The sequence below is a fragment of the Panthera pardus genome, unplaced genomic scaffold (genome assembly GCF_024362965.1).
Source record: "Panthera pardus isolate Hobbes unplaced genomic scaffold, ASM2436296v1 HiC_scaffold_26, whole genome shotgun sequence".
Taxonomy (NCBI): Eukaryota; Metazoa; Chordata; class Mammalia; order Carnivora; family Felidae; genus Panthera; species Panthera pardus.
Window position 1 is genome coordinate 22,768,482 of NW_026526832.1, and position 9,008 is coordinate 22,777,489.

The 9,008-nt window shown below is 49.7% G+C and overlaps 1 long non-coding RNA gene across 3 annotated transcripts; it reads left to right on the forward strand.

Moving 5' to 3' along the window:
* The first annotated feature begins 1,066 nt into the window (after positions 1–1,066).
* LOC109266202 (uncharacterized) lies at positions 1,067–8,507 on the forward strand. 3 transcript variants are annotated; one of them, XR_002079640.2, is made up of 4 exons: positions 1,396–1,683; positions 6,313–6,405; positions 7,356–7,486; positions 7,905–8,507. It is a non-coding gene; the product is annotated as an uncharacterized LOC109266202 (long non-coding RNA). The 3 variants fall into 3 exon arrangements; XR_002079654.2 differs by lacking the exons at positions 1,396–1,683; positions 7,905–8,507 and adding an exon at positions 1,067–1,135 and having other exon boundaries at positions 7,356–7,618; XR_002079630.2 differs by lacking the exon at positions 7,905–8,507 and having other exon boundaries at positions 7,356–7,618.
* The last annotated feature ends 501 nt before the right edge of the window (positions 8,508–9,008 follow it).

A 9,008-nucleotide genomic window follows, 5' to 3' on the forward strand; every position in this document is an offset into this window, starting at 1 on the left:
AGAGAGGGAGAGAGAAAGAATCCCAAGCAGTCTCCATACTGCCAGCACAGAGCCTGTCGTGGGGTTCAAACCCACAAAGCCATGAGATTATGACCTGAACTGAAACCAATAGTAGGATGCTTAACCGACTGAGCCACCCAGTCACCCCCAAAATGTATGGTTTTCTTGTACGTCTTCTTTTGCCTTGGCTACTAAATTTGGGTCTCAATTGTCATGCAAAAATTAGCCAAAAAACTTCTGTTAAATACAGCTAGTGTTTTGTGAGAGTAACTAGCACTCTGCCTGACACACAGAGGAAGCTCAAAATTAAATAGTAATGTCCATGTGAATAGTCTTAGGTTTTATTGTCCCTTTGCCATTTTCATGGTAAACGACCTCATATCCTCTTTGGAAGTAGGGAAAGCATCAAGCAGTTTTGCTTTTTATTACTGTAAAAATAAAATTATTCGTAATAGCTAAAAGTGGAAACAACCCAAATGTCCATCCACTGACAAATGGATAAATGAAACGTGGCCTATCCATACCATGGAATATTATTTGGTAATAAAAAGAAATGAAGTGCTGATACACACTACCACACGAATGAACCTTGAAAACATTATGCTCAGTGAAAGAAGCCAGTCACCGAAGACCACGCATATTGTACGATTTCATTTATGTGAAGCGTCCAGAATAAGTCATGCACGCAGACAGAAAGTAGAGGAGTGGCCTTCTAGGGCTGGATGGTTGGAAGCCATGGAGAATGACCGCTAGAGGCGGTGGAGTAATGAAGATTTGGGGAGTAAGTGAAGTGCTCTAAAATTGGTGGTGGTGGTCCATGCCCTGCTCTTTGGATGTAGCAAAAACCATTGAATTGCACTTTAAATGGTGAATTGTATGGTATGTGAATTATATCTCAATAAAGCTGTTAAAATTGATTAATAAAATTATAGTAAGAGCCCCCCTGGCTCTCTGAGGGTCGCATGACTGAGCAGGCCAATCAGAGTGGGCTTACAGGCGGCAGCTTTGATTGGGCCTGAATAATAGCTCCTCCCCCTCTCCCTTCCCCTCCCTCCCCCACCTAAACGTTCTCTCAGCCTTCTGGGGACCCTGACCAGAGAGAGTTAGACATGGGCTTCCACCCTCAAGGAGCTAGGTCTGTCTGGGAGCTGAGCAGGGTGCAAGGGGCTATGGAAAGGGTGCTCACAGTCAAGACCCAGCGCAACTCCCTGGCCGCAGGGAGGGTATTGTGGGGCTTCTGTGTGGAGAAACATCTTTCGCCACAGCAAATACTGTTTTATTTCTTCATTCTCGTGTGACTTCCACTGACGGTTACCGTGCGCGGTGCTGGGGACACAGAGATGACTGTGTGTCCCTGCGTGGGTGGGGCGCCAGAACCCACCGCGGTAGGGGGAGGGCTGGAGGCCGCGGGAGACCCCGAGACGCTGCTCAGGGGCCCCTGCGGGGCTGCCGGCGCAGTTCGCGCCGGAAGGACGAGAGCGCTTGGCTTGGCCGGCGGCTCAGGGGCGCGTGTTTTGCAGAGAGCTCCGACCCGGGCAGGTCACACAGCTTCCCGGAACTGGCCCCAGGCTGAGGGCCGCGTGGTGGCCTCTCCCGGTCAGGGGATGGAGCTGTGAACGCCCGGCGGGAGTGGCTTTGAGGCCGGACTGGCTCCCTCGCTGCGAGGTCTTTCCTCGGGCACAGGTGAGGGGTCCCTGCTCCCCACAGCTGAGCGGGTCACCGCCTGCCCCCGGGAGGGGAAGGGCGGGCCGCGCGCGGTCCCGGAGGGAGAGTGCCCTGCCGGGAAGGCTGGCCGGCGAGACGCCGGGCTCTGTGCGGGACGTTTGCCACTAGAGGGAGTGCCACGTCGTTCTCCGTCCCCAGCACTGGGCTCCCAGGCCCGCAGACCGGCCTGGGTGGCAGCCAGGGCTCGGGGGTTCCTGGGAAGCTCACTCGTTTGCCCTTTTCCACTTAAAGGTTTCTCAGAAGCAGCCGGACTCGAGAATCCTTAGCGTCGTTTGGCAGGCATTCGCAGAGCCCTTGAACTAGGGATGCAGCCTCTGGCCTCTTGCAAACCTCTGGGGCCTTGGGCAGGGATGCTGGTCCCTAGAGAAGCTGTCCTTCGCTCCCAGCACTTGAAGACCTGAGAAGCGCAGGGAGCCTCACTTCTGTTTCCCTGTGCAGAGTCTGGTCTGGCCCTCAGAGCTGCAAAGGACAGGCCCATGGGTTCTGGAGAGCGGTTCAGCTCTATGCTACCTGGAAAAGTAGTTTAGTGCCTGATGGGAGAGAGCAGGATGGGGACATGAGATGAGGCCAGGCTGGCAGGATGTGTAGGTGGTGTTAGAGACCTGGAGACAGGAGAGCTGGCTCCCAGTATCTCAACATGGGGCTGGTGGAGCTGATGGGCACGGTGGGGGTGGTTAGACCCCAAATTTGGGCAAGAACGGCTCTGCTGTGGCTCTCTTGGCTTGGCCCTTAGGTAAAGGGCAGCAGAAGATTGCTTGTGGATGCCCCTAAGCCCTGCCATGAGAGGTCCCCACAGGTCCAGGTTGGGCTGGCTACCTACGGTGGCTGGCTGATGGTTGCTACCCTTTAGAGGCAGGGCTAGGACCAAACAGGGTGTCCCAAGCATAAGCCCTAGGCCCTGGCCACTGCCGACATGGTCACTAAGATTTTGGACCACATCCCAAACTTCTGACCCAGGCCCTGCGAAGGGTGCAGGAGGCTTGGGGTCCATTCCCCCCTCCAGCATCGACCCCTGGGTCTGGGAGAGGGACCATCCTTTGCAGTCCTTGGGCACAGGCAGCAGGGGTACAAGAATGCAAACCGGGGACTGCACGTTGCAGGAAGCTGGTGTGCCATCTGCAGTGGGAGTGGGTCAGAGCTGGCCTGCTGAGGCTCCTGTCACTGCTGTGGTTAATGCTGGTGATTACCATGGTTACCCGAGGCTGGAAGCTCTGACAGTCAAAGGCAGAGCAGGAGAGAGATGTCCTCTCCCTGCTCTGAGCCACATGGCTGCCTCTGCCTCCCTGGCAAATAGAAGAGCCTGAACCAGAGAAGTTATTCTGCCAGGGTTCAGCCGATTCGTGCATCATCAATCACCAAGCATTGGGGCTTTTGGGGGGCCCTGTCCTGAGCACATCCCATGTGAGGGAGGCGAAGGAAATGTCCTCAGTTTGCTCAGTCTTGGGAGGACAGGTCCTCAGGGAGCTCAGAGTCAGAGGAAGGAAGCAGCTAGAAGGACAGGTGGAGAATTCAGCACAGGCTCTTGAAGATCCAGCGATGACTCTCTAGTCCCATGCTCCAGTGCCAGCCCGAGGCGGTGAGAGCACCCTCTCCAACCCGGGTGCTGTCTGGGGTGTCAGGACACCCGCTCTACCACTGGTTGGGAGTCCCAGCTCCTGCTGGGCCCTGGTTTCCCCATCTGCAAAATGGGGTTAGCGGTTACTAATCCCCACCTAGTCCAAGTCTGTGGGGAGGAGTTTTTAAATGACTAATTTTGTGCATTGAAATGAGACAACAGATTTCAAGTCTTCGGAGAAAAGGCCTTATTTATTATTATCATCAACTCATTGAGCAGAAATTCTGTTTATCTTCTTTGCTGCCTCTCCAGTGCTGCATGAATTGAGAACCATAATACCTCAGTGAGATGGTAGGGCCTGCACAGCTGCCCAAATCCTAGCCCTGGGGATTCCTGGGGGGCTAGGGAGGCCGGGTGGCACTTCCTCTGAGCCTGGAGGGGCTACCAGGATCAGGAGCAGTGCGCCAACTCCAGGGCCGAATGCTACAGTGGGAATCTGCAGGTTCTCAAGCAGGGTGCCTAGCTGGAGTTGTGAGAGCTGGGGCGAAGGAAGCAGGAGCTGGTGGGTGGAGGAGGCTTGCTTTGAAGCTCTTTCTCTTTGGTTCATTATCATTATATGTTCATTTTAAAAATGAGAAAATGCAGATATGCCAAAAGAGAGAGAGAATGAAGAAAGAAAATTAAATCACTTATGTTAAATTAATTAAATTCTGATACTCTGTTCTGGTAAGGAGTATTGCGTAGAAGGTCTCCATAAGTGGCTGAGGGAATGAATGAACTCAGGTGACTGTAAACTGTCTGATAGATACCCTTTTGAAAAAGAAAGATTTTTTTTTTCCAGAGAGGTTTTAGGTTCACAGCAATATTGAGCGGAAGGTACAGAACCTTGCCGTGTACCTCCTATGCCTACACGTGCATAGCCTCTTCTGTTATCAACACCCCCTACTAGAATGGCACATTTGGGCAATCAATGAACCCATATCAACACATGGTTATCACCCAAAGCCCATGGTTTACATCAGCGTTCACTTTGCTATTGTACATACTATGGATTGGGACAGGCATCTGCCATTCCGGTGTCATATGGGGTATTTTCACAGCCCTAAAAATCCTCTGTGCTCCGTCTCTCAGACATTTTCCCCTCCGCACATCTGCACGTCCAAACATTCCCCCATTATATTAATATCTATGGTTTTCTTTTTTTTTAATTTTTTTTAACGTTTTATTTATTTTTGAGACAGAGAGAGACAGAGCATGAACAGGGGAGGGTCAGCGAGAGGGAGACACAGAATCTGAAACAGGCTCCAGCCTCTGAGCTGTCAGCACAGAGTCCGACGCAGGGCTCGAACTCTATGGTTTTCAAGATAGGAGTATGCTCTACACATTGATGGGAAACCTGTTTCCCCTCTGAAAAATGAAATGGGGATAATAAGCATGAAACACCCCCGTCTCAATAATTTGTATCGGACCGCTGACGTCTTTGTGTTATTTGGCTATGGTCATGAGGCTGAAGTTAGGAAGGACAAGGATAGAACATGAGGAAGGACAGAGTCCCTCTAAGGCTGGGCGGGAGAGGAGACCAAGAAAGGCAAATGGTGGCACAGGACGTCCCTTGGGGACACAGTGCATTGCGTACCACTGCCCTCTGCAAGAGCTGTGTCTGCCCCCAGGTGTGCATCTCTGTCTTTACTTCCTTCTCCAGAGTTCCTTGCTCCTTGAGGGAGGTCAGTCACCGAAAAAAAAAAAAGATGCCTGTTGGGGTAGATATATATGTGTCTCATATATGTGTCCTGATGCAAACCCAGGAATTACACCATGAGCTAAAAGAAAAAAATCCTGCCCAGGGCTTCCTGCATTGGTAAGAAATCGGCAGGTGTCCCCTAGTGTGTCTGAGGAGCTTCGTGCATGTGGAGGAGAGTTCCTGATGTCTAAATCTGTCCACAGCACTTCCTCTGTCTTATCTGTGCTGACAGCTTCTCTTTCATCTCCGAGGGTCTGGATCCCAAAGCCCTTTGACCACTGGGCTGCGCTTGAAGGACTCTCCACTTCCTCAGTAAGCCTCTGGGCTCACACATCCTATCTGTATAGGCCAGACCCACGCGGTGGCCCACGCCGATGGCTGCCGGAGAAGGTGGAAGCAGTGCTGTACCAGCAGAACAGCGGCCTGCCAAGCAGGTGGTCACGACGACATGAGCACAGAAGCGGGGCACACAGTCCTCTTGCTCCTGGACAAGACTCCAGGGGCATCTGACTGATTGCAGACAGGCTCTGGGTCCTCCCGTGAGGATGCACACCTTGCATTTCCCTGAAGGTCTGGCTTTGCTCATCACCCAGGGTCTATCCCCAGCCATTGAGCTGGCTGTTTTGGGAGAGGTACTGTTTGGTCCTGAAAATCATGGCTCCTGATGTCCCTGCTCTTAAATTTCTTCTGTAAGATCTTATGTCTTTTCTACCTCAGGTGATGTGCCTGAGGGCTCTGTGGTTCGCCTCATTACCATCACATTTCTTCCTGGCCTGACCCGTGTTGGTGGCAGGGAGCGGCAACAGAGAGCTGGCTTGTTGGTGGAAGGGCTGGCCTCAATTAATGATGAGAAACTGAGCTGGGGCAAATGTAGAGTTCTCCCGTCAGGCCTCCCCTCCTCAAAGGACTGCACAGATAACATGCACACGGGAGGCTGGAGATGCTGCTCAGGGTCCGGGTCACATCACGCCTTTCTCTGCTTGCTAACCAGAGCTGCTGACCCCTCCTCTTTGACCTGTGCCCCTCCCTCCCTGCTCACCAGGCACCTGTCACCCTGGCCTGTTTGCATCGGCCTTTCCCGCCCAGCTGCTTCCTCAGGGTCCCTCTCTTCTGGGCCAGCCCTCTCCCCAAGCTTCAGGAATCCACCTCTTCAGAGAAGCTTCCTGGCCACTGTCTGAAGTAGCTTTCCCTTTTCCCTCCTCATGTTATCAATGCCTTTTCTTTTTAATAGTATGTATTTCAATTTTCTTATTTTTTGGCCTCTTTATTTCCTTATTATCTGTTTCTCCAGGTAGCCTCCAGGAGAGCCGGGACCTTGTATGTGAATTTTGTTTATCACTGTATCCCCAGCATAGCAGGATGCAAGTCTTATAATAAGTGCCCCGTAAGTAGTTGATTGATGAACGGTTTAGCAACACATGTAAGAATGTCTTGACTCTAGGTGACTTTAAGCTCAATCTGAGTAAGACATATGACCTGTCATTTTCTGGTTGATCCTTACTTGGAATGAGGGGGAGGACTTCCCCACTCTGCTTACACAAATGTTGTAGCTTTGGAGCTCTGAGCACAGTGCTGAGGTTAGAGCATAAGTAGCATGTTAACAAAATGGCACATGCCTAGGGGAAATTGTGACTTGGAACCATAGACTTTGAGGACAGTAAACTTAGGGTCTTTCACTTGGAGAAGGGAAGGCTATCCCTAAGGATACCTACGAGCTGTACACAGATATCCCAGACACATTGTAGAAGAAGAGTGTGTGTGTGTAGGATGGGTTGCCTGGAAGGCAGTGATCTCTTCCTCACTGGAGGTGTTACTAAAAGCTTCCCTTGGTGCGGACGTAAGACTAGATGACATTTAAAGTTGCTTTCAGTCTGAAGTGTCCACATATATCAATGTGATTTTGGAGGAGCCTGGGTGGTTCAGTCAGTTGAACATCTGACTTCGGCTCAGGTCATGATCTCACGATTTGTGGGTTTGAGCCCCATGTCGGACTCTGTGCTGACAGCTCAGAGCCTAGAGCCTGCTTTGGATTCTGTGTCTCCCTCTGCGCACGTGCTCTCTCTCTCTCAAAAAGAAATAAATATTAAAAATTTTATAAATGTGATTTTGAAATGTTTTTGTTGGACTGTTCCAACCAGCCCAGGGCAGGTAGGAAGAGCAAGCTATTCCTATACCTACTATTCCTGAAGTAGTTTCTGGCCCTGTAAGTGTGTGTGTGTGTGTGTGTGTGTGTGTGTGTGTGTGTGTGTGTGTGTTTGCGTGTGTGTAATTGCGGTGGACTGGATTCTTGTTGAACAAATATTCACTCAATATTCACTCTCTCTTCCTCCTTAGGATGGCATATACTTATATTTACCTGCCTCACTCATTTTGGGCATGGCCATGTAACCGGGTGCACAGAAGTGGGAGTGTACTGAGGCTTTGAATGTTTGTTTAGCCTCTGGAGCTCCTGCCTACTCCATGATGTAAGTACATCCAGGGTAGCCATAGTTCTAGGATGAAGAGGCATGGGGAAAGCAGACCTGACCCAAGCCCAAATGAGTCCAGCCAACTCACAGACCGATTACTGAAAAGAAATAAATGCCTGTTGTAAGCCACTGAGATTTTGGGATTATTTGTTACACAGCCTTATCATGGAAAAGCTGACTAACGAGTGTTCGTGGTAGTCTTTACAGGGAACTAGTCCAATACTCAGGCCTGTTCACAGAGGGCTTCAGGATGGAGGCACCTGCTCTGTTGCATGTCATTAAGGAATTAGGTTTTAGTAAATAGTTCCTCCCCCTTTTAGACTCCGTTCCCTGACCTCTTCCTCAAGTGCGTATCTCCCCCCTCTTTAGGACAATTAACCACATTCACAAAATTCCACCTCCTCCTCCTCTACAGGCCACTTCTGCAGGCTCTCAGAACTGTCTGTCTTTGACAAGGGCTATCCTTGTTGTGGGAGGCCCTCAGCTTTCCGAGGAGGTTGGAAAGAATGGAGCTCAGAGAAATGGAGGGGCCCCCGCAAGCTGCAGCAGCAGGAGGCAAAGGAACCAGCAGCAGGGCCCTCTGGAAAGATCGGAGGAGGCATGTAGCTGAGTGCTCACACAACGTGAGGATGTCGCAGCTCCAAACCAGGGTGTTCTCTGTGATGTCAGGTGAGCAGCCACTTAAGTGCCTCTACCTCCAGCGTATCCAACACAGACACGCTGAAAGTGGCTGTAAAATGCCTTTGACTCTTATCTCTCTTGCATCACCCTCTGAAATGAAATCTCAAACACTTTCGCAGGGTTTGATGCAGAGAACAGTAAGCAGATAGAGGTTCAGGCAGAAACAGAACAGGAGTCAAAAGCCCTGGAGAAAAGCATGAATGGGCTTGGAGAGGACAAATAAAATAGCAGAGACATTTATACGGGTGTCCCCTACCTCTCAGAACAAAACAATTATGAGATAAGAGAGGCATGGATGGGAGGAAATTCTTTCATTTTTCACATTGCAAGCTGGAGAGATCCAATAGCCTGTTTATGAAGAACAATAAAGAAGATACATGAACTCAGTAAAGAGGTTGTTACAAATATATCTGGTGGTTTTGAAAGGCCAGGGTTTTCTCCCCGCTTTTGGATAAAGCTGTCAGCTAAGTATTAAAAGATTTTTTTTTTTTTTGCTTTGCTTTTTTTGTTGTTTTTTATTTATTTTATTTTTTTATTTTTTTTTCAAAAAGCAATAACTGGCACCAGCAGTTTGTTACAATTGGCAGGAAGAGTTATCACTTTTATTTAGGATTTGGAAATGCAATCAAAGAAGGGCAGATTGGAGCTTGAATTAAATGAAGCTTAAACAGCAAAAAGAAAAATCTCTGCTGGTCTTTTAAACAAACAAACACAAAAATTATAGCTCCTTGTTGTTAATTTGAGCTGTAAAACATTTGACACTCATACTTGATAAAACAGTGCCAAACAGAATGGTTGCTACTTTTTTTGTGTTAGGTACTGAACGTTCTGATCACTT